Source organism: Spermophilus citellus, assembly GCF_964194105.1.
Source record: "Spermophilus citellus genome assembly, chromosome: 17".
NCBI classification, from domain to species: domain Eukaryota; kingdom Metazoa; phylum Chordata; class Mammalia; order Rodentia; family Sciuridae; genus Spermophilus; species Spermophilus citellus.
Window position 1 is genome coordinate 20,431,782 of NC_138199.1, and position 26,699 is coordinate 20,458,480.

The window sequence follows — 26,699 nt, forward strand, 5'->3', positions numbered from 1 at the left end:
GTTGCCTAATGCTCTCAAATGTCAATGCTATTGGTGACTACACATTTGTTTCTTCCTAAGATGATATATTCAACCTCAACCCTGTTGAAAATGTCTAATCCACTCACTCACTTTATACTTTGCCTGATTTCCTAATGTCTCTATTGATATCTGCTTTCCTACATATGTTCCCCAGTTCATCATTGTGACTGACTCTTCACATGTGCTGACGTTTACATTCACTCTCTAACCGACACCCTATTGCTAAAGAACTTTTGGTCCAAATTGCATACTCACTCTTCTTCCAAAACTTACCAACTATCTTCCTAATCCTACCTACTATCCCTTTTTGACTGGATGTTCTCTTCTACATTCAATCATCCAAGGTACAAGGTCCTATGCCATTGTGTACCGATTTATCTGAGACATCTGTGCAGAAAGTCATTCAAAGCTAAGTATCCCAATCAAGGGCCCAATGCCCTTCTGGCCTTCAAATCTTACTTGGATTTCTGTTTTCATACATATATTTCACCTATATATTATTATAAATATCCCAGGTTCCCAATACCATTCTTCATCCAGCAGAGTGATTCCTAAGCCACATCAAACAGGTTCTTAACCCTAACCATACACTGTTCCCTCAATCTAACTTTACAGAAGAGCAGGGACAGAGTGGGTCTTACAATACAGGAATGTGGGGGATCTTCCACCTGCTGAGAACCTCAAAGGTCCATGCAGAAATGATCCCTGGAGAAGATGTAGGCAGCTATGAAGGACCTGAGAGAGCAGAAGTCATCTTCCATGGCAAACAACCTGGTCAGGATGAAGGGATGTGTCTGAATGAGCCTCTCTCTTCTTAATGTAGACAAGATGGACCAAAGCAGGCCTGTGTGGAGAGCTGTTCCTTGGTGCCTATGGTTGATATTCCATTCTAACTTGTGAAAGTGTCACAGGAAGGAGGGGCAGCCTCCATCTCATGGGAGCCTTGGAAGCAACTGTTAGGACACAGTGGTTGCCAAGGCAGTGACCTCATTCAGTTCCTGAAGGAAGTGACCTCACCTCACTTCCTTGGTGATGGAACTCTCTGAACTTGGGATCCAGGAAGCCAGGCACCCAGAGCCAGTCCCAGTCCCAGTCCCAGTGGGCTCACTTGTTTGGATTTACCAAGGACAGAGTCAGTCTTTCTTGGTACCCACTGAGGTGAGGATTGCCAAATGCCAGGAAAGCTCTGCAGAGGGGCCTTTCCTGAGAAAGCAGGTAGTGGCTCACCGCTGGCTCCTGACAACTTCACAGAGTTGGCCAAGGAGGCCAGATGTGAGACAGGACAGGCCCTTTCGGGGGAACATAGTATGGCCCACCAGTCAGACGACACTCCGGGTAGTCACAGACCAACTTGGAAGGAGGTGCCTTTGTGGGTGTGGGTGTGAGTTTGTGGTTTTGTCTCATGTTCTGAGAATAGGTAGGAAAGGCGGTTTGTTTGGGTTGGAGTGGACTGTTTCTAGTAAGGCTTTTGACAAGGCGAGTGTTTCTATGTTTGTGTATCCCACTGTGTCCCTGGTTGTAGACATTAGAAAAGAGAATGCATCAATGGATGTGTCCTGTCTAGTAGAAAGCTTCCCAGCATTCATCCTGCCCAATTTATGAATGGACTGCGGCTTGCCTTATGGATGGGCAACGCCTACTATCTTCCTAAGTTCCTGTTTTCTTCCTGAATTCTGGCCACTCTCCAGAATAGGCTCATGGTTTTGTGTCCAAGATATGTACCACCTCCAAGCTCGGTGACATGGCCATGTACTGGATAGTTGAAAGAAATGGTGAGCATCTCAGAAAACTCAGATATCAGTGTGATCAGTAAAGTCTCCCTAGAGAAACCCTGCTTTGGGCCTTTGGCTTACCTATCCTTTTGTGGCCCTGAATGTCAGGAAGGCCTTTGCCTCAGGGCACCCCTTTGTGAAGCCTGAAGAAAACAGTTTTCAAATGGAAATGAATGGGCATCACCTGTGGCTCTTTGCTTAATTGCTTTGCAAAGGGATGTGTCTGAATCAGCCTCTTGGCCCTGTGTGAGGCTGTGGCTTACATTGTCAGCACCTGATGGATCCAAAGAAAGATCCCATGCGTGCATCCAAGGCCAAATTGGCACAAAAGCAGTCATCCTGGATGAGGTCTCTCGCCTTCCTCTGTAAGGTTCCTGACCTCCATCAAGTGAGAATAGGGATCCTTTGTGTCAAATGAGTCCTTCAAAGCCATGCAGAGGCTAGCCCATAGGTGCTTGGGTTTTCTCATGACTCCAGTTCACACAAAGAATCTATACCCGGCAGTCAGTAGGCCTCCAATTGGAGAAGTAGAGCAGTATTAAAGGCAGGCCTATTTGATCACTCCAGGTCCAAAGGAAGGGTGTCCAGGCCACCCTGACATTAGGCAAATGAGAGGCAAGGGAGCTTATTGTGGACACTGTCTTGGGCTGTGCCCCTCATGGAAACCTCCAGCCAGAGGTCATGATGAGTGTCTGTATGGAAGAAGATGAGGGCCATGTGGCAGTGTTTTGGTTTGAATTGTGGTGTGGCAGTGGGAAGAGATGACTGGGTCCACCTGGGCTTGAACTCTGGTGTGATTCCCCTTGGAGACTGAGTTCTGGAACTGACCTCAGAGAAGTATTGCCGTGAATTGTGTCGGGATGTTAGGAGGCCACGCATGAGAGTCGCCCTTGGAAACTGAGATCTAGGCCCAGGCTGGCTTTCCACAGAGCACTGGGAATCTCAGCCCGGATATCACATGATTTTATTCTTAAAGACCTGGCAGCCATCGTGGAGAGTCCAAACACACGTGGACCTCACATTGTAGACCTCAATGGGCCTGGCTTCCTGTGACCTTTTGGCCACTCCTTGGGAAGCCTTGTTTGTGAGAGTTCTCCAGAGCTTTCGTTGAAATGAGCTTCCTCACCATTTAATGGTTCCTGAAGGAATGGAAACCCACAGTGCCTCCAACTTCATCCTTTAAAAATGGCTAGCTAGATAAATACCATGACATTTTTGAAATTCCCATGACCAGGTGGCACTGGAGAACCTTTGGATGTCCTGTTGCTGATCATGAGTGTACCAGACAGTGCCTTGATTGACTGGGTTTCATGAAAATGGTGTAGAACAGAGATGCCAGTGAGTTGGGGCCTGCTGAGTAGTGGGCCTAGAGCAGTGGTGTGCAGGTGTGTGATAGAACATCTGTGGTGGGGCCATGTGGATCTGCCATTGGCTTCCAAATGGCTTGTGACTGACATGGTGCAGCGAGCAGACCCTTCTATGTAAAGGCATCTTGTTATATGGAGAGGTTTCAGGGCAATGTTCAGAATCAGGTTGCTATGGTCAAGGGGGCAAGCTCTGTGGGATAGAAGCCTGGCTGGTGCATTCTCCTAGGACCTTGACCCACCACACGTGACAGAACTCCCTCCAGCACTGTGTCCCAGTTGAACTCCTTGTATTTCCTGAAGCAAATTCCAAACTCCCAGTGCAGCAGCAAGAAACACCACGAAAAGTGGAGGATGACCAAATGGCTTCACAGTCCACACAGGGAGACACTTAGACCCCAGTGGCCACAGTTTACCTGCAAAGAGAGAATTCAGCACTTCTGCCTCATGTTCATTGGAAAATCAGAAACCATGTCCTCCAGGTCACATAGATGCAGACCTGGTTTGATGGTCTCACTACAAAGGAAGCTAAAGCTCCTGACAACAACATATATTTCAAGTGCCCAACCTCAGAAGCAGTTTCTCACGAAGTCTTTAGGCCAGCAGAGCTCCACGTTTGTGGAGTGTTTACCCTGTCCCTTACTCATGGAAAGTAGTCTACCACCTCCAAGGTTGTGAACTCCTGAGCATTTTCCATTCCACATATGTATTCACAGCATTTCTAACTCTTCTCCTCAAATTGTGTCTTACTTATTGTGAAGGTAATGTCAAGGCAATGTTCTGGATGAGAGTGGGAAGATTTTTTTGTAGCACATATTGGCCTACACATTGGATTCATTTTCCTATTTTCCGTTCGAAATACTGAATCCCTGACACTAACCCATACCCTACTAGATTGTGACTACGAATACTAATATGATGGAGAAAAATAACTCAAACAGAATAGAAATACAGGCAGTTCAGAGGAGGCCTGGTGTATAGTTGGACTGGCCTTTGGCATTATAAAGGGTAGGTGTTATAAATCTAGTCCAATTTAGTAGAAATAGTTCTCCATGTGTTTTGAATGTTAACAAATATGTGAATTCCTGTCTCCCTTTCTCTGTAGCCTATTCAGCAACATGCATTTTTACATGCACATATAGAATCCTACCTCCTATCCCACGTCCATTCTTGTGAGGTGGCTGACTTGGCAGATACAAACTGTGAGAAGAGATCACTCCTCCTAAACGCTGTTGGAACTGAAAATTCAACCTCCAGGTGAGCTTCCCACATGAACAACATGATACATAAATACATGTTCAGTAAAATAAATATTTTTGGATCTGTGGATGATAAATATTTCATGATGAATTTCGATTGGCATATATATTTCTACTCTTTAATGTCTGTGTTTGTGTGTGTGTTTTTCTTTTGTGTATATATATATATATATATATATATATATATATATATACACATATACACACACACACACACACATACACACACTCTCCAGATTTTTCAAAATATGAAATGTATGTGTCATATTATATACTCCCTAAATTCATTCATGTTCATATATGTGGATTTATAATCAACTTTTCACAAGATTATTCTCAGAAATAGTCATCCACCTGAAATACATATTTGTTTCCTAGTGCTGAAATCCTAATATTTCTACAGTAACTGACCCAGTTTAACATGAATGCAAGTAGATTCCTATGGGACATGATGTGTATTTTGACGTTCATTTTTATTCAACACTGGTACATTACTATTTCTTCAGTTGATGCACATCATAGGATATGTATTTCATCCTCAAGTTCACAAATTTCTAGGCATTCATTTCCCTTTCAATCACTTCCTGCTTCAGAACACATGTATTCCTCCACGTTTCTTGACTGGTCTTTTCATGAGACTTCTTTCCAAACACATTCTTTTCCATTTCCATAATCCCTTGTGAAGCAAAACTCACACCCCCTTCATGGTAAACCATAACCCCAATATCACCATTAGATGTATAACTGGTTAGAATGAATGGTTGTGTATCAATATTAGATTTCCTATATATTTTCAGATATCAATGCAATCCATTATTTAAATTGGAACCTGTTATACTATTTATTCACAGTATGGTCTATTCATGCATTATCTCTATATTCATAGACCCAGGGTACACCTATTTGTACCCCCAAAGGCTAATTTATATGTCTTCAACATATTACTCCCAGAAATGGTGGAAGAAACACTCATGTCACCTGATCTACATATACATTTTATCACAGTGATATTCTGGACACAAAATGCAAAGGTCACACTTATGATTGCACCAACGCCTCATTGGAAAGTGAGCATGGATTACTAAAAACATCCTTGTCCAGGTTGCCTAATGCTCTCAAATGTCAATGCTATTGGTGACTACACATTTGTTTCTTCCTAAGATGATATATTCAACCTCAACCCTGTTGAAAATGTCTAATCCACTCACTCACTTTATACTTTGCCTGATTTCCTAATGTCTCTATTGATATCTGCTTTCCTACATATGTTCCCCAGTTCATCATTGTGACTGACTCTTCACATGTGCTGACGTTTACATTCACTCTCTAACCGACACCCTATTGCTAAAGAACTTTTGGTCCAAATTGCATACTCACTCTTCTTCCAAAACTTACCAACTATCTTCCTAATCCTACCTACTATCCCTTTTTGACTGGATGTTCTCTTCTACATTCAATCATCCAAGGTACAAGGTCCTATGCCATTGTGTACCGATTTATCTGAGACATCTGTGCAGAAAGTCATTCAAAGCTAAGTATCCCAATCAAGGGCCCAATGCCCTTCTGGCCTTCAAATCTTACTTGGATTTCTGTTTTCATACATATATTTCACCTATATATTATTATAAATATCCCAGGTTCCCAATACCATTCTTCATCCAGCAGAGTGATTCCTAAGCCACATCAAACAGGTTCTTAACCCTAACCATACACTGTTCCCTCAATCTAACTTTACAGAAGAGCAGGGACAGAGTGGGTCTTACAATACAGGAATGTGGGGGATCTTCCACCTGCTGAGAACCTCAAAGGTCCATGCAGAAATGATCCCTGGAGAAGATGTAGGCAGCTATGAAGGACCTGAGAGAGCAGAAGTCATCTTCCATGGCAAACAACCTGGTCAGGATGAAGGGATGTGTCTGAATGAGCCTCTCTCTTCTTAATGTAGACAAGATGGACCAAAGCAGGCCTGTGTGGAGAGCTGTTCCTTGGTGCCTATGGTTGATATTCCATTCTAACTTGTGAAAGTGTCACAGGAAGGAGGGGCAGCCTCCATCTCATGGGAGCCTTGGAAGCAACTGTTAGGACACAGTGGTTGCCAAGGCAGTGACCTCATTCAGTTCCTGAAGGAAGTGACCTCACCTCACTTCCTTGGTGATGGAACTCTCTGAACTTGGGATCCAGGAAGCCAGGCACCCAGAGCCAGTCCCAGTCCCAGTCCCAGTGGGCTCACTTGTTTGGATTTACCAAGGACAGAGTCAGTCTTTCTTGGTACCCACTGAGGTGAGGATTGCCAAATGCCAGGAAAGCTCTGCAGAGGGGCCTTTCCTGAGAAAGCAGGTAGTGGCTCACCGCTGGCTCCTGACAACTTCACAGAGTTGGCCAAGGAGGCCAGATGTGAGACAGGACAGGCCCTTTCGGGGGAACATAGTATGGCCCACCAGTCAGACGACACTCCGGGTAGTCACAGACCAACTTGGAAGGAGGTGCCTTTGTGGGTGTGGGTGTGAGTTTGTGGTTTTGTCTCATGTTCTGAGAATAGGTAGGAAAGGCGGTTTGTTTGGTTTGGAGTGGACTGTTTCTAGTAAGGCTTTTGACAAGGCGAGTGTTTCTATGTTTGTGTATCCCACTGTGTCCCTGGTTGTAGACATTAGAAAAGAGAATGCATCAATGGATGTGTCCTGTCTAGTAGAAAGCTTCCCAGCATTCATCCTGCCCAATTTATGAATGGACTGCGGCTTGCCTTATGGATGGGCAACGCCTACTATCTTCCTAAGTTCCTGTTTTCTTCCTGAATTCTGGCCACTCTCCAGAATAGGCTCATGGTTTTGTGTCCAAGATATGTACCACCTCCAAGCTCGGTGACATGGCCATGTACTGGATAGTTGAAAGAAATGGTGAGCATCTCAGAAAACTCAGATATCAGTGTGATCAGTAAAGTCTCCCTAGAGAAACCCTGCTTTGGGCCTTTGGCTTACCTATCCTTTTGTGGCCCTGAATGTCAGGAAGGCCTTTGCCTCAGGGCACCCCTTTGTGAAGCCTGAAGAAAACAGTTTTCAAATGGAAATGAATGGGCATCACCTGTGGCTCTTTGCTTAATTGCTTTGCAAAGGGATGTGTCTGAATCAGCCTCTTGGCCCTGTGTGAGGCTGTGGCTTACATTGTCAGCACCTGATGGATCCAAAGAAAGATCCCATGCGTGCATCCAAGGCCAAATTGGCACAAAAGCAGTCATCCTGGATGAGGTCTCTCGCCTTCCTCTGTAAGGTTCCTGACCTCCATCAAGTGAGAATAGGGATCCTTTGTGTCAAATGAGTCCTTCAAAGCCATGCAGAGGCTAGCCCATAGGTGCTTGGGTTTTCTCATGACTCCAGTTCACACAAAGAATCTATACCCGGCAGTCAGTAGGCCTCCAATTGGAGAAGTAGAGCAGTATTAAAGGCAGGCCTATTTGATCACTCCAGGTCCAAAGGAAGGGTGTCCAGGCCACCCTGACATTAGGCAAATGAGAGGCAAGGGAGCTTATTGTGGACACTGTCTTGGGCTGTGCCCCTCATGGAAACCTCCAGCCAGAGGTTATGATGAGTGTCTGTATGGAAGAAGATGAGGGCCATGTGGCAGTGTTTTGGTTTGAATTGTGGTGTGGCAGTGGGAAGAGATGACTGGGTCCACCTGGGCTTGAACTCTGGTGTGATTCCCCTTGGAGACTGAGTTCTGGAACTGACCTCAGAGAAGTATTGCCGTGAATTGTGTCGGGATGTTAGGAGGCCACGCATGAGAGTCGCCCTTGGAAACTGAGATCTAGGCCCAGGCTGGCTTTCCACAGAGCACTGGGAATCTCAGCCCGGATATCACATGATTTTATTCTTAAAGACCTGGCAGCCATCGTGGAGAGTCCAAACACACGTGGACCTCACATTGTAGACCTCAATGGGCCTGGCTTCCTGTGACCTTTTGGCCACTCCTTGGGAAGCCTTGTTTGTGAGAGTTCTCCAGAGCTTTCGTTGAAATGAGCTTCCTCACCATTTAATGGTTCCTGAAGGAATGGAAACCCACAGTGCCTCCAACTTCATCCTTTAAAAATGGCTAGCTAGATAAATACCATGACATTTTTGAAATTCCCATGACCAGGTGGCACTGGAGAACCTTTGGATGTCCTGTTGCTGATCATGAGTGTACCAGACAGTGCCTTGATTGACTGGGTTTCATGAAAATGGTGTAGAACAGAGATGCCAGTGAGTTGGGGCCTGCTGAGTAGTGGGCCTAGAGCAGTGGTGTGCAGGTGTGTGATAGAACATCTGTGGTGGGGCCATGTGGATCTGCCATTGGCTTCCAAATGGCTTGTGACTGACATGGTGCAGCGAGCAGACCCTTCTATGTAAAGGCATCTTGTTATATGGAGAGGTTTCAGGGCAATGTTCAGAATCAGGTTGCTATGGTCAAGGGGGCAAGCTCTGTGGGATAGAAGCCTGGCTGGTGCATTCTCCTAGGACCTTGACCCACCACACGTGACAGAACTCCCTCCAGCACTGTGTCCCAGTGGAACTCCTTGTATTTCCTGAAGCAAATTCCAAACTCCCAGTGCAGCAGCAAGAAACACCACGAAAAGTGGAGGATGACCAAATGGCTTCACAGTCCACACAGGGAGACACTTAGACCCCAGTGGCCACAGTTTACCTGCAAAGAGAGAATTCAGCACTTCTGCCTCATGTTCATTGGAAAATCAGAAACCATGTCCTCCAGGTCACATAGATGCAGACCTGGTTTGATGGTCTCACTACAAAGGAAGCTAAAGCTCCTGACAACAACATATATTTCAAGTGCCCAACCTCAGAAGCAGTTTCTCACGAAGTCTTTAGGCCAGCAGAGCTCCACGTTTGTGGAGTGTTTACCCTGTCCCTTACTCATGGAAAGTAGTCTACCACCTCCAAGGTTGTGAACTCCTGAGCATTTTCCATTCCACATATGTATTCACAGCATTTCTAACTCTTCTCCTCAAATTGTGTCTTACTTATTGTGAAGGTAATGTCAAGGCAATGTTCTGGATGAGAGTGGGAAGATTTTTTTGTAGCACATATTGGCCTACACATTGGATTCATTTTCCTATTTTCCGTTCGAAATACTGAATCCCTGACACTAACCCATACCCTACTAGATTGTGACTACGAATACTAATATGATGGAGAAAAATAACTCAAACAGAATAGAAATACAGGCAGTTCAGAGGAGGCCTGGTGTATAGTTGGACTGGCCTTTGGCATTATAAAGGGTAGGTGTTATAAATCTAGTCCAATTTAGTAGAAATAGTTCTCCATGTGTTTTGAATGTTAACAAATATGTGAATTCCTGTCTCCCTTTCTCTGTAGCCTATTCAGCAACATGCATTTTTACATGCACATATAGAATCCTACCTCCTATCCCACGTCCATTCTTGTGAGGTGGCTGACTTGGCAGATACAAACTGTGAGAAGAGATCACTCCTCCTAAACGCTGTTGGAACTGAAAATTCAACCTCCAGGTGAGCTTCCCACATGAACAACATGATACATAAATACATGTTCAGTAAAATAAATATTTTTGGATCTGTGGATGATAAATATTTCATGATGAATTTCGATTGGCATATATATTTCTACTCTTTAATGTCTGTGTTTGTGTGTGTGTTTTTCTTTTGTGTATATATATATATATATATATATATATATATATATATATATATATATACACATATACACACACACACACACACATACACACACTCTCCAGATTTTTCAAAATATGAAATGTATGTGTCATATTATATACTCCCTAAATTCATTCATGTTCATATATGTGGATTTATAATCAACTTTTCACAAGATTATTCTCAGAAATAGTCATCCACCTGAAATACATATTTGTTTCCTAGTGCTGAAATCCTAATATTTCTACAGTAACTGACCCAGTTTAACATGAATGCAAGTAGATTCCTATGGGACATGATGTGTATTTTGACGTTCATTTTTATTCAACACTGGTACATTACTATTTCTTCAGTTGATGCACATCATAGGATATGTATTTCATCCTCAAGTTCACAAATTTCTAGGCATTCATTTCCCTTTCAATCACTTCCTGCTTCAGAACACATGTATTCCTCCACGTTTCTTGACTGGTCTTTTCATGAGACTTCTTTCCAAACACATTCTTTTCCATTTCCATAATCCCTTGTGAAGCAAAACTCACACCCCCTTCATGGTAAACCATAACCCCAATATCACCATTAGATGTATAACTGGTTAGAATGAATGGTTGTGTATCAATATTAGATTTCCTATATATTTTCAGATATCAATGCAATCCATTATTTAAATTGGAACCTGTTATACTATTTATTCACAGTATGGTCTATTCATGCATTATCTCTATATTCATAGACCCAGGGTACACCTATTTGTACCCCCAAAGGCTAATTTATATGTCTTCAACATATTACTCCCAGAAATGGTGGAAGAAACACTCATGTCACCTGATCTACATATACATTTTATCACAGTGATATTCTGGACACAAAATGCAAAGGTCACACTTATGATTGCACCAACGCCTCATTGGAAAGTGAGCATGGATTACTAAAAACATCCTTGTCCAGGTTGCCTAATGCTCTCAAATGTCAATGCTATTGGTGACTACACATTTGTTTCTTCCTAAGATGATATATTCAACCTCAACCCTGTTGAAAATGTCTAATCCACTCACTCACTTTATACTTTGCCTGATTTCCTAATGTCTCTATTGATATCTGCTTTCCTACATATGTTCCCCAGTTCATCATTGTGACTGACTCTTCACATGTGCTGACGTTTACATTCACTCTCTAACCGACACCCTATTGCTAAAGAACTTTTGGTCCAAATTGCATACTCACTCTTCTTCCAAAACTTACCAACTATCTTCCTAATCCTACCTACTATCCCTTTTTGACTGGATGTTCTCTTCTACATTCAATCATCCAAGGTACAAGGTCCTATGCCATTGTGTACCGATTTATCTGAGACATCTGTGCAGAAAGTCATTCAAAGCTAAGTATCCCAATCAAGGGCCCAATGCCCTTCTGGCCTTCAAATCTTACTTGGATTTCTGTTTTCATACATATATTTCACCTATATATTATTATAAATATCCCAGGTTCCCAATACCATTCTTCATCCAGCAGAGTGATTCCTAAGCCACATCAAACAGGTTCTTAACCCTAACCATACACTGTTCCCTCAATCTAACTTTACAGAAGAGCAGGGACAGAGTGGGTCTTACAATACAGGAATGTGGGGGATCTTCCACCTGCTGAGAACCTCAAAGGTCCATGCAGAAATGATCCCTGGAGAAGATGTAGGCAGCTATGAAGGACCTGAGAGAGCAGAAGTCATCTTCCATGGCAAACAACCTGGTCAGGATGAAGGGATGTGTCTGAATGAGCCTCTCTCTTCTTAATGTAGACAAGATGGACCAAAGCAGGCCTGTGTGGAGAGCTGTTCCTTGGTGCCTATGGTTGATATTCCATTCTAACTTGTGAAAGTGTCACAGGAAGGAGGGGCAGCCTCCATCTCATGGGAGCCTTGGAAGCAACTGTTAGGACACAGTGGTTGCCAAGGCAGTGACCTCATTCAGTTCCTGAAGGAAGTGACCTCACCTCACTTCCTTGGTGATGGAACTCTCTGAACTTGGGATCCAGGAAGCCAGGCACCCAGAGCCAGTCCCAGTCCCAGTCCCAGTGGGCTCACTTGTTTGGATTTACCAAGGACAGAGTCAGTCTTTCTTGGTACCCACTGAGGTGAGGATTGCCAAATGCCAGGAAAGCTCTGCAGAGGGGCCTTTCCTGAGAAAGCAGGTAGTGGCTCACCGCTGGCTCCTGACAACTTCACAGAGTTGGCCAAGGAGGCCAGATGTGAGACAGGACAGGCCCTTTCGGGGGAACATAGTATGGCCCACCAGTCAGACGACACTCCGGGTAGTCACAGACCAACTTGGAAGGAGGTGCCTTTGTGGGTGTGGGTGTGAGTTTGTGGTTTTGTCTCATGTTCTGAGAATAGGTAGGAAAGGCGGTTTGTTTGGGTTGGAGTGGACTGTTTCTAGTAAGGCTTTTGACAAGGCGAGTGTTTCTATGTTTGTGTATCCCACTGTGTCCCTGGTTGTAGACATTAGAAAAGAGAATGCATCAATGGATGTGTCCTGTCTAGTAGAAAGCTTCCCAGCATTCATCCTGCCCAATTTATGAATGGACTGCGGCTTGCCTTATGGATGGGCAACGCCTACTATCTTCCTAAGTTCCTGTTTTCTTCCTGAATTCTGGCCACTCTCCAGAATAGGCTCATGGTTTTGTGTCCAAGATATGTACCACCTCCAAGCTCGGTGACATGGCCATGTACTGGATAGTTGAAAGAAATGGTGAGCATCTCAGAAAACTCAGATATCAGTGTGATCAGTAAAGTCTCCCTAGAGAAACCCTGCTTTGGGCCTTTGGCTTACCTATCCTTTTGTGGCCCTGAATGTCAGGAAGGCCTTTGCCTCAGGGCACCCCTTTGTGAAGCCTGAAGAAAACAGTTTTCAAATGGAAATGAATGGGCATCACCTGTGGCTCTTTGCTTAATTGCTTTGCAAAGGGATGTGTCTGAATCAGCCTCTTGGCCCTGTGTGAGGCTGTGGCTTACATTGTCAGCACCTGATGGATCCAAAGAAAGATCCCATGCGTGCATCCAAGGCCAAATTGGCACAAAAGCAGTCATCCTGGATGAGGTCTCTCGCCTTCCTCTGTAAGGTTCCTGACCTCCATCAAGTGAGAATAGGGATCCTTTGTGTCAAATGAGTCCTTCAAAGCCATGCAGAGGCTAGCCCATAGGTGCTTGGGTTTTCTCATGACTCCAGTTCACACAAAGAATCTATACCCGGCAGTCAGTAGGCCTCCAATTGGAGAAGTAGAGCAGTATTAAAGGCAGGCCTATTTGATCACTCCAGGTCCAAAGGAAGGGTGTCCAGGCCACCCTGACATTAGGCAAATGAGAGGCAAGGGAGCTTATTGTGGACACTGTCTTGGGCTGTGCCCCTCATGGAAACCTCCAGCCAGAGGTTATGATGAGTGTCTGTATGGAAGAAGATGAGGGCCATGTGGCAGTGTTTTGGTTTGAATTGTGGTGTGGCAGTGGGAAGAGATGACTGGGTCCACCTGGGCTTGAACTCTGGTGTGATTCCCCTTGGAGACTGAGTTCTGGAACTGACCTCAGAGAAGTATTGCCGTGAATTGTGTCGGGATGTTAGGAGGCCACGCATGAGAGTCGCCCTTGGAAACTGAGATCTAGGCCCAGGCTGGCTTTCCACAGAGCACTGGGAATCTCAGCCCGGATATCACATGATTTTATTCTTAAAGACCTGGCAGCCATCGTGGAGAGTCCAAACACACGTGGACCTCACATTGTAGACCTCAATGGGCCTGGCTTCCTGTGACCTTTTGGCCACTCCTTGGGAAGCCTTGTTTGTGAGAGTTCTCCAGAGCTTTCGTTGAAATGAGCTTCCTCACCATTTAATGGTTCCTGAAGGAATGGAAACCCACAGTGCCTCCAACTTCATCCTTTAAAAATGGCTAGCTAGATAAATACCATGACATTTTTGAAATTCCCATGACCAGGTGGCACTGGAGAACCTTTGGATGTCCTGTTGCTGATCATGAGTGTACCAGACAGTGCCTTGATTGACTGGGTTTCATGAAAATGGTGTAGAACAGAGATGCCAGTGAGTTGGGGCCTGCTGAGTAGTGGGCCTAGAGCAGTGGTGTGCAGGTGTGTGATAGAACATCTGTGGTGGGGCCATGTGGATCTGCCATTGGCTTCCAAATGGCTTGTGACTGACATGGTGCAGCGAGCAGACCCTTCTATGTAAAGGCATCTTGTTATATGGAGAGGTTTCAGGGCAATGTTCAGAATCAGGTTGCTATGGTCAAGGGGGCAAGCTCTGTGGGATAGAAGCCTGGCTGGTGCATTCTCCTAGGACCTTGACCCACCACACGTGACAGAACTCCCTCCAGCACTGTGTCCCAGTTGAACTCCTTGTATTTCCTGAAGCAAATTCCAAACTCCCAGTGCAGCAGCAAGAAACACCACGAAAAGTGGAGGATGACCAAATGGCTTCACAGTCCACACAGGGAGACACTTAGACCCCAGTGGCCACAGTTTACCTGCAAAGAGAGAATTCAGCACTTCTGCCTCATGTTCATTGGAAAATCAGAAACCATGTCCTCCAGGTCACATAGATGCAGACCTGGTTTGATGGTCTCACTACAAAGGAAGCTAAAGCTCCTGACAACAACATATATTTCAAGTGCCCAACCTCAGAAGCAGTTTCTCACGAAGTCTTTAGGCCAGCAGAGCTCCACGTTTGTGGAGTGTTTACCCTGTCCCTTACTCATGGAAAGTAGTCTACCACCTCCAAGGTTGTGAACTCCTGAGCATTTTCCATTCCACATATGTATTCACAGCATTTCTAACTCTTCTCCTCAAATTGTGTCTTACTTATTGTGAAGGTAATGTCAAGGCAATGTTCTGGATGAGAGTGGGAAGATTTTTTTGTAGCACATATTGGCCTACACATTGGATTCATTTTCCTATTTTCCGTTCGAAATACTGAATCCCTGACACTAACCCATACCCTACTAGATTGTGACTACGAATACTAATATGATGGAGAAAAATAACTCAAACAGAATAGAAATACAGGCAGTTCAGAGGAGGCCTGGTGTATAGTTGGACTGGCCTTTGGCATTATAAAGGGTAGGTGTTATAAATCTAGTCCAATTTAGTAGAAATAGTTCTCCATGTGTTTTGAATGTTAACAAATATGTGAATTCCTGTCTCCCTTTCTCTGTAGCCTATTCAGCAACATGCATTTTTACATGCACATATAGAATCCTACCTCCTATCCCACGTCCATTCTTGTGAGGTGGCTGACTTGGCAGATACAAACTGTGAGAAGAGATCACTCCTCCTAAACGCTGTTGGAACTGAAAATTCAACCTCCAGGTGAGCTTCCCACATGAACAACATGATACATAAATACATGTTCAGTAAAATAAATATTTTTGGATCTGTGGATGATAAATATTTCATGATGAATTTCGATTGGCATATATATTTCTACTCTTTAATGTCTGTGTTTGTGTGTGTGCGTTTTTCTTTTGTGTATATATATATATATATATATATATATATATATATATATATATATACACATATACACACACACACACACACACACACATACACACACTCTCCAGATTTTTCAAAATATGAAATGTATGTGTCATATTATATACTCCCTAAATTCATTCATGTTCATATATGTGGATTTATAATCAACTTTTCACAAGATTATTCTCAGAAATAGTCATCCACCTGAAATACATATTTGTTTCCTAGTGCTGAAATCCTAATATTTCTACAGTAACTGACCCAGTTTAACATGAATGCAAGTAGATTCCTATGGGACATGATGTGTATTTTGACGTTCATTTTTATTCAACACTGGTACATTACTATTTCTTCAGTTGATGCACATCATAGGATATGTATTTCATCCTCAAGTTCACAAATTTCTAGGCATTCATTTCCCTTTCAATCACTTCCTGCTTCAGAACACATGTATTCCTCCACGTTTCTTGACTGGTCTTTTCATGAGACTTCTTTCCAAACACATTCTTTTCCATTTCCATAATCCCTTGTGAAGCAAAACTCACACCCCCTTCATGGTAAACCATAACCCCAATATCACCATTAGATGTATAACTGGTTAGAATGAATGGTTGTGTATCAATATTAGATTTCCTATATATTTTCAGATATCAATGCAATCCATTATTTAAATTGGAACCTGTTATACTATTTATTCACAGTATGGTCTATTCATGCATTATCTCTATATTCATAGACCCAGGGTACACCTATTTGTACCCCCAAAGGCTAATTTATATGTCTTCAACATATTACTCCCAGAAATGGTGGAAGAAACACTCATGTCACCTGATCTACATATACATTTTATCACAGTGATATTCTGGACACAAAATGCAAAGGTCACACTTATGATTGCACCAACGCCTCATTGGAAAGTGAGCATGGATTACTAAAAACATCCTTGTCCAGGTTGCCTAATGCTCTCAAATGTCAATGCTATTGGTGACTACACATTTGTTTCTTCCTAAGATGATATATTCAACCTCAACCCTGTTGAAAATGTCTAATCCACTCACTCACTTTATACTTTGCCTGATTTCCTAATGTCTCTATTGATATCTGCTTTCCTACATATGTTCCCCAGTTCATCATTGTGACTGACTCTTCACATGTGCTGACGTTTACATTCACTCTCTAACCGACACCCTATTGCTAAAGAACTTTTGGTCCAAATTGCATACTCACTCTTCTTCCAAAACTTACCAACTATCTTCCTAATCCTACCTACTATCCCTTTTTGACTGGATGTTCTCTTCTACATTCAATCATCCAAGGTACAAGGTCCTATGCCATTGTGTACCGATTTATCTGAGACATCTATGCAGAAAGTCATTCAAAGCTAAGTATCCCAATCAAGGGCCCAATGCCCTTCTGGCCTTCAAATCTTACTTGGATTTCTGTTTTCATACATATATTTCACCTATATATTATTATAAATATCCCAGGTTCCCAATACCATTCTTCATCCAGCAGAGTGATTCCTAAGCCACATCAAACAGGTTCTTAACCCTAACCATACACTGTTCCCTCAATCTAACTTTACAGAAGAGCAGGGACAGAGTGGGTCTTACAATACAGGAATGTGGGGGATCTTCCACCTGCTGAGAACCTCAAAGGTCCATGCAGAAATGATCCCTGGAGAAGATGTAGGCAGCTATGAAGGACCTGAGAGAGCAGAAGTCATCTTCCATGGCAAACAACCTGGTCAGGATGAAGGGATGTGTCTGAATGAGCCTCTCTCTTCTTAATGTAGACAAGATGGACCAAAGCAGGCCTGTGTGGAGAGCTGTTCCTTGGTGCCTATGGTTGATATTCCATTCTAACTTGTGAAAGTGTCACAGGAAGGAGGGGCAGCCTCCATCTCATGGGAGCCTTGGAAGCAACTGTTAGGACACAGTGGTTGCCAAGGCAGTGACCTCATTCAGTTCCTGAAGGAAGTGACCTCACCTCACTTCCTTGGTGATGGAACTCTCTGAACTTGGGATCCAGGAAGCCAGGCACCCAGAGCCAGTCCCAGTCCCAGTCCCAGTGGGCTCACTTGTTTGGATTTACCAAGGACAGAGTCAGTCTTTCTTGGTACCCACTGAGGTGAGGATTGCCAAATGCCAGGAAAGCTCTGCAGAGGGGCCTTTCCTGAGAAAGCAGGTAGTGGCTCACCGCTGGCTCCTGACAACTTCACAGAGTTGGCCAAGGAGGCCAGATGTGAGACAGGACAGGCCCTTTCGGGGGAACATAGTATGGCCCACCAGTCAGACGACACTCCGGGTAGTCACAGACCAACTTGGAAGGAGGTGCCTTTGTGGGTGTGGGTGTGAGTTTGTGGTTTTGTCTCATGTTCTGAGAATAGGTAGGAAAGGCGGTTTGTTTGGGTTGGAGTGGACTGTTTCTAGTAAGGCTTTTGACAAGGCGAGTGTTTCTATGTTTGTGTATCCCACTGTGTCCCTGGTTGTAGACATTAGAAAAGAGAATGCATCAATGGATGTGTCCTGTCTAGTAGAAAGCTTCCCAGCATTCATCCTGCCCAATTTATGAATGGACTGCGGCTTGCCTTATGGATGGGCAACGCCTACTATCTTCCTAAGTTCCTGTTTTCTTCCTGAATTCTGGCCACTCTCCAGAATAGGCTCATGGTTTTGTGTCCAAGATATGTACCACCTCCAAGCTCGGTGACATGGCCATGTACTGGATAGTTGAAAGAAATGGTGAGCATCTCAGAAAACTCAGATATCAGTGTGATCAGTAAAGTCTCCCTAGAGAAACCCTGCTTTGGGCCTTTGGCTTACCTATCCTTTTGTGGCCCTGAATGTCAGGAAGGCCTTTGCCTCAGGGCACCCCTTTGTGAAGCCTGAAGAAAACAGTTTTCAAATGGAAATGAATGGGCATCACCTGTGGCTCTTTGCTTAATTGCTTTGCAAAGGGATGTGTCTGAATCAGCCTCTTGGCCCTGTGTGAGGCTGTGGCTTACATTGTCAGCACCTGATGGATCCAAAGAAAGATCCCATGCGTGCATCCAAGGCCAAATTGGCACAAAAGCAGTCATCCTGGATGAGGTCTCTCGCCTTCCTCTGTAAGGTTCCTGACCTCCATCAAGTGAGAATAGGGATCCTTTGTGTCAAATGAGTCCTTCAAAGCCATGCAGAGGCTAGCCCATAGGTGCTTGGGTTTTCTCATGACTCCAGTTCACACAAAGAATCTATACCCGGCAGTCAGTAGGCCTCCAATTGGAGAAGTAGAGCAGTATTAAAGGCAGGCCTATTTGATCACTCCAGGTCCAAAGGAAGGGTGTCCAGGCCACCCTGACATTAGGCAAATGAGAGGCAAGGGAGCTTATTGTGGACACTGTCTTGGGCTGTGCCCCTCATGGAAACCTCCAGCCAGAGGTTATGATGAGTGTCTGTATGGAAGAAGATGAGGGCCATGTGGCAGTGTTTTGGTTTGAATTGTGGTGTGGCAGTGGGAAGAGATGACTGGGTCCACCTGGGCTTGAACTCTGGTGTGATTCTCCTTGGAGACTGAGTTCTGGAACTGACCTCAGAGAAGTATTGCCGTGAATTGTGTCGGGATGTTAGGAGGCCACGCATGAGAGTCGCCCTTGGAAACTGAGATCTAGGCCCAGGCTGGCTTTCCACAGAGCACTGGGAATCTCAGCCCGGATATCACATGATTTTATTCTTAAAGACCTGGCAGCCATCGTGGAGAGTCCAAACACACGTGGACCTCACATTGTAGACCTCAATGGGCCTGGCTTCCTGTGACCTTTTGGCCACTCCTTGGGAAGCCTTGTTTGTGAGAGTTCTCCAGAGCTTTCGTTGAAATGAGCTTCCTCACCATTTAATGGTTCCTGAAGGAATGGAAACCCACAGTGCCTCCAACTTCATCCTTTAAAAATGGCTAGCTAGATAAATACCATGACATTTTTGAAATTCCCATGACCAGGTGGCACTGGAGAACCTTTGGATGTCCTGTTGCTGATCATGAGTGTACCAGACAGTGCCTTGATTGACTGGGTTTCATGAAAATGGTGTAGAACAGAGATGCCAGTGAGTTGGGGCCTGCTGAGTAGTGGGCCTAGAGCAGTGGTGTGCAGGTGTGTGATAGAACATCTGTGGTGGGGCCATGTGGATCTGCCATTGGCTTCCAAATGGCTTGTGACTGACATGGTGCAGCGAGCAGACCCTTCTATGTAAAGGCATCTTGTTATATGGAGAGGTTTCAGGGCAATGTTCAGAATCAGGTTGCTATGGTCAAGGGGGCAAGCTCTGTGGGATAGAAGCCTGGCTGGTGCATTCTCCTAGGACCTTGACCCACCACACGTGACAGAACTCCCTCCAGCACTGTGTCCCAGTTGAACTCCTTGTATTTCCTGAAGCAAATTCCAAACTCCCAGTGCAGCAGCAAGAAACACCACGAAAAGTGGAGGATGACCAAATGGCTTCACAGTCCACACAGGGAGACACTTAGACCCCAGTGGCCACAGTTTACCTGCAAAGAGAGAATTCAGCACTTCTGCCTCATGTTCATTGGAAAATCAGAAACCATGTCCTCCAGGTCACATAGATGCAGACCTGGTTTGATGGTCTCACTACAAAGGAAGCTAAAGCTCCTGACAACAACATATATTTCAAGTGCCCAACCTCAGAAGCAGTTTCTCACGAAGTCTTTAGGCCAGCAGAGCTCCACGTTTGTGGAGTGTTTACCCTGTCCCTTACTCATGGAAAGTAGTCTACCACCTCCAAGGTTGTGAACTCCTGAGCATTTTCCATTCCACATATGTATTCACAGCATTTCTAACTCTTCTCCTCAAATTGTGTCTTACTTATTGTGAAGGTAATGTCAAGGCAATGTTCTGGATGAGAGTGGGAAGATTTTTTTGTAGCACATATTGGCCTACACATTGGATTCATTTTCCTATTTTCCGTTCGAAATACTGAATCCCTGACACTAACCCATACCCTACTAGATTGTGACTACGAATACTAATATGATGGAGAAAAATAACTCAAACAGAATAGAAATACAGGCAGTTCAGAGGAGGCCTGGTGTATAGTTGGACTGGCCTTTGGCATTATAAAGGGTAGGTGTTATAAATCTAGTCCAATTTAGTAGAAATAGTTCTCCATGTGTTTTGAATGTTAACAAATATGTGAATTCCTGTCTCCCTTTCTCTGTAGCCTATTCAGCAACATGCATTTTTACATGCACATATAGAATCCTACCTCCTATCCCACGTCCATTCTTGTGAGGTGGCTGACTTGGCAGATACAAACTGTGAGAAGAGATCACTCCTCCTAAACGCTGTTGGAACTGAAAATTCAACCTCCAGGTGAGCTTCCCACATGAACAACATGATACATAAATACATGTTCAGTAAAATAAATATTTTTGGATCTGTGGATGATAAATATTTCATGATGAATTTCGATTGGCATATATATTTCTACTCTTTAATGTCTGTGTTTGTGTGTGTGTTTTTCTTTTGTGTATATATATATATATATATATATATATATATATATATATATATATATATACACATATACACACACACACACACACATACACACACTCTCCAGATTTTTCAAAATATGAAATGTATGTGTCATATTATATACTCCCTAAATTCATTCATGTTCATATATGTGGATTTATAATCAACTTTTCACAAGATTATTCTCAGAAATAGTCATCCACCTGAAATACATATTTGTTTCCTAGTGCTGAAATCCTAATATTTCTACAGTAACTGACCCAGTTTAACATGAATGCAAGTAGATTCCTATGGGACATGATGTGTATTTTGACGTTCATTTTTATTCAACACTGGTACATTACTATTTCTTCAGTTGATGCACATCATAGGATATGTATTTCATCCTCAAGTTCACAAATTTCTAGGCATTCATTTCCCTTTCAATCACTTCCTGCTTCAGAACACATGTATTCCTCCACGTTTCTTGACTGGTCTTTTCATGAGACTTCTTTCCAAACACATTCTTTTCCATTTCCATAATCCCTTGTGAAGCAAAACTCACACCCCCTTCATGGTAAACCATAACCCCAATATCACCATTAGATGTATAACTGGTTAGAATGAATGGTTGTGTATCAATATTAGATTTCCTATATATTTTCAGATATCAATGCAATCCATTATTTAAATTGGAACCTGTTATACTATTTATTCACAGTATGGTCTATTCATGCATTATCTCTATATTCATAGACCCAGGGTACACCTATTTGTACCCCCAAAGGCTAATTTATATGTCTTCAACATATTACTCCCAGAAATGGTGGAAGAAACACTCATGTCACCTGATCTACATATACATTTTATCACAGTGATATTCTGGACACAAAATGCAAAGGTCACACTTATGATTGCACCAACGCCTCATTGGAAAGTGAGCATGGATTACTAAAAACATCCTTGTCCAGGTTGCCTAATGCTCTCAAATGTCAATGCTATTGGTGACTACACATTTGTTTCTTCCTAAGATGATATATTCAACCTCAACCCTGTTGAAAATGTCTAATCCACTCACTCACTTTATACTTTGCCTGATTTCCTAATGTCTCTATTGATATCTGCTTTCCTACATATGTTCCCCAGTTCATCATTGTGACTGACTCTTCACATGTGCTGACGTTTACATTCACTCTCTAACCGACACCCTATTGCTAAAGAACTTTTGGTCCAAATTGCATACTCACTCTTCTTCCAAAACTTACCAACTATCTTCCTAATCCTACCTACTATCCCTTTTTGACTGGATGTTCTCTTCTACATTCAATCATCCAAGGTACAAGGTCCTATGCCATTGTGTACCGATTTATCTGAGACATCTGTGCAGAAAGTCATTCAAAGCTAAGTATCCCAATCAAGGGCCCAATGCCCTTCTGGCCTTCAAATCTTACTTGGATTTCTGTTTTCATACATATATTTCACCTATATATTATTATAAATATCCCAGGTTCCCAATACCATTCTTCATCCAGCAGAGTGATTCCTAAGCCACATCAAACAGGTTCTTAACCCTAACCATACACTGTTCCCTCAATCTAACTTTACAGAAGAGCAGGGACAGAGTGGGTCTTACAATACAGGAATGTGGGGGATCTTCCACCTGCTGAGAACCTCAAAGGTCCATGCAGAAATGATCCCTGGAGAAGATGTAGGCAGCTATGAAGGACCTGAGAGAGCAGAAGTCATCTTCCATGGCAAACAACCTGGTCAGGATGAAGGGATGTGTCTGAATGAGCCTCTCTCTTCTTAATGTAGACAAGATGGACCAAAGCAGGCCTGTGTGGAGAGCTGTTCCTTGGTGCCTATGGTTGATATTCCATTCTAACTTGTGAAAGTGTCACAGGAAGGAGGGGCAGCCTCCATCTCATGGGAGCCTTGGAAGCAACTGTTAGGACACAGTGGTTGCCAAGGCAGTGACCTCATTCAGTTCCTGAAGGAAGTGACCTCACCTCACTTCCTTGGTGATGGAACTCTCTGAACTTGGGATCCAGGAAGCCAGGCACCCAGAGCCAGTCCCAGTCCCAGTCCCAGTGGGCTCACTTGTTTGGATTTACCAAGGACAGAGTCAGTCTTTCTTGGTACCCACTGAGGTGAGGATTGCCAAATGCCAGGAAAGCTCTGCAGAGGGGCCTTTCCTGAGAAAGCAGGTAGTGGCTCACCGCTGGCTCCTGACAACTTCACAGAGTTGGCCAAGGAGGCCAGATGTGAGACAGGACAGGCCCTTTCGGGGGAACATAGTATGGCCCACCAGTCAGACGACACTCCGGGTAGTCACAGACCAACTTGGAAGGAGGTGCCTTTGTGGGTGTGGGTGTGAGTTTGTGGTTTTGTCTCATGTTCTGAGAATAGGTAGGAAAGGCGGTTTGTTTGGGTTGGAGTGGACTGTTTCTAGTAAGGCTTTTGACAAGGCGAGTGTTTCTATGTTTGTGTATCCCACTGTGTCCCTGGTTGTAGACATTAGAAAAGAGAATGCATCAATGGATGTGTCCTGTCTAGTAGAAAGCTTCCCAGCATTCATCCTGCCCAATTTATGAATGGACTGCGGCTTGCCTTATGGATGGGCAACGCCTACTATCTTCCTAAGTTCCTGTTTTCTTCCTGAATTCTGGCCACTCTCCAGAATAGGCTCATGGTTTTGTGTCCAAGATATGTACCACCTCCAAGCTCGGTGACATGGCCATGTACTGGATAGTTGAAAGAAATGGTGAGCATCTCAGAAAACTCAGATATCAGTGTGATCAGTAAAGTCTCCCTAGAGAAACCCTGCTTTGGGCCTTTGGCTTACCTATCCTTTTGTGGCCCTGAATGTCAGGAAGGCCTTTGCCTCAGGGCACCCCTTTGTGAAGCCTGAAGAAAACAGTTTTCAAATGGAAATGAATGGGCATCACCTGTGGCTCTTTGCTTAATTGCTTTGCAAAGGGATGTGTCTGAATCAGCCTCTTGGCCCTGTGTGAGGCTGTGGCTTACATTGTCAGCACCTGATGGATCCAAAGAAAGATCCCATGCGTGCATCCAAGGCCAAATTGGCACAAAAGCAGTCATCCTGGATGAGGTCTCTCGCCTTCCTCTGTAAGGTTCCTGACCTCCATCAAGTGAGAATAGGGATCCTTTGTGTCAAATGAGTCCTTCAAAGCCATGCAGAGGCTAGCCCATAGGTGCTTGGGTTTTCTCATGACTCCAGTTCACACAAAGAATCTATACCCGGCAGTCAGTAGGCCTCCAATTGGAGAAGTAGAGCAGTATTAAAGGCAGGCCTATTTGATCACTCCAGGTCCAAAGGAAGGGTGTCCAGGCCACCCTGACATTAGGCAAATGAGAGGCAAGGGAGCTTATTGTGGACACTGTCTTGGGCTGTGCCCCTCATGGAAACCTCCAGCCAGAGGTCATGATGAGTGTCTGTGTGGAAGAAGATGAGGGCCATGTGGCAGTGTTTTGGTTTGAATTGTGGTGTGGCAGTGGGAAGAGATGACTGGGTCCACCTGGGCTTGAACTCTGGTGTGATTCCCCTTGGAGACTGAGTTCTGGAACTGACCTCAGAGAAGTATTGCCGTGAATTGTGTCGGGATGTTAGGAGGCCACGCATGAGAGTCGCCCTTGGAAACTGAGATCTAGGCCCAGGCTGGCTTTCCACAGAGCACTGGGAATCTCAGCCCGGATATCACATGATTTTATTCTTAAAGACCTGGCAGCCATCGTGGAGAGTCCAAACACACGTGGACCTCACATTGTAGACCTCAATGGGCCTGGCTTCCTGTGACCTTTTGGCCACTCCTTGGGAAGCCTTGTTTGTGAGAGTTCTCCAGAGCTTTCGTTGAAATGAGCTTCCTCACCATTTAATGGTTCCTGAAGGAATGGAAACCCACAGTGCCTCCAACTTCATCCTTTAAAAATGGCTAGCTAGATAAATACCATGACATTTTTGAAATTCCCATGACCAGGTGGCACTGGAGAACCTTTGGATGTCCTGTTGCTGATCATGAGTGTACCAGACAGTGCCTTGATTGACTGGGTTTCATGAAAATGGTGTAGAACAGAGATGCCAGTGAGTTGGGGCCTGCTGAGTAGTGGGCCTAGAGCAGTGGTGTGCAGGTGTGTGATAGAACATCTGTGGTGGGGCCATGTGGATCTGCCATTGGCTTCCAAATGGCTTGTGACTGACATGGTGCAGCGAGCAGACCCTTCTATGTAAAGGCATCTTGTTATATGGAGAGGTTTCAGGGCAATGTTCAGAATCAGGTTGCTATGGTCAAGGGGGCAAGCTCTGTGGGATAGAAGCCTGGCTGGTGCATTCTCCTAGGACCTTGACCCACCACACGTGACAGAACTCCCTCCAGCACTGTGTCCCAGTTGAACTCCTTGTATTTCCTGAAGCAAATTCCAAACTCCCAGTGCAGCAGCAAGAAACACCACGAAAAGTGGAGGATGACCAAATGGCTTCACAGTCCACACAGGGAGACACTTAGACCCCAGTGGCCACAGTTTACCTGCAAAGAGAGAATTCAGCACTTCTGCCTCATGTTCATTGGAAAATCAGAAACCATGTCCTCCAGGTCACATAGATGCAGACCTGGTTTGATGGTCTCACTACAAAGGAAGCTAAAGCTCCTGACAACAACATATATTTCAAGTGCCCAACCTCAGAAGCAGTTTCTCACGAAGTCTTTAGGCCAGCAGAGCTCCACGTTTGTGGAGTGTTTACCCTGTCCCTTACTCATGGAAAGTAGTCTACCACCTCCAAGGTTGTGAACTCCTGAGCATTTTCCATTCCACATATGTATTCACAGCATTTCTAACTCTTCTCCTCAAATTGTGTCTTACTTATTGTGAAGGTAATGTCAAGGCAATGTTCTGGATGAGAGTGGGAAGATTTTTTTGTAGCACATATTGGCCTACACATTGGATTCATTTTCCTATTTTCCGTTCGAAATACTGAATCCCTGACACTAACCCATACCCTACTAGATTGTGACTACGAATACTAATATGATGGAGAAAAATAACTCAAACAGAATAGAAATACAGGCAGTTCAGAGGAGGCCTGGTGTATAGTTGGACTGGCCTTTGGCATTATAAAGGGTAGGTGTTATAAATCTAGTCCAATTTAGTAGAAATAGTTCTCCATGTGTTTTGAATGTTAACAAATATGTGAATTCCTGTCTCCCTTTCTCTGTAGCCTATTCAGCAACATGCATTTTTACATGCACATATAGAATCCTACCTCCTATCCCACGTCCATTCTTGTGAGGTGGCTGACTTGGCAGATACAAACTGTGAGAAGAGATCACTCCTCCTAAACGCTGTTGGAACTGAAAATTCAACCTCCAGGTGAGCTTCCCACATGAACAACATGATACATAAATACATGTTCAGTAAAATAAATATTTTTGGATCTGTGGATGATAAATATTTCATGATGAATTTCGATTGGCATATATATTTCTACTCTTTAATGTCTGTGTTTGTGTGTGTGTTTTTCTTTTGTGTATATATATATATATATATAT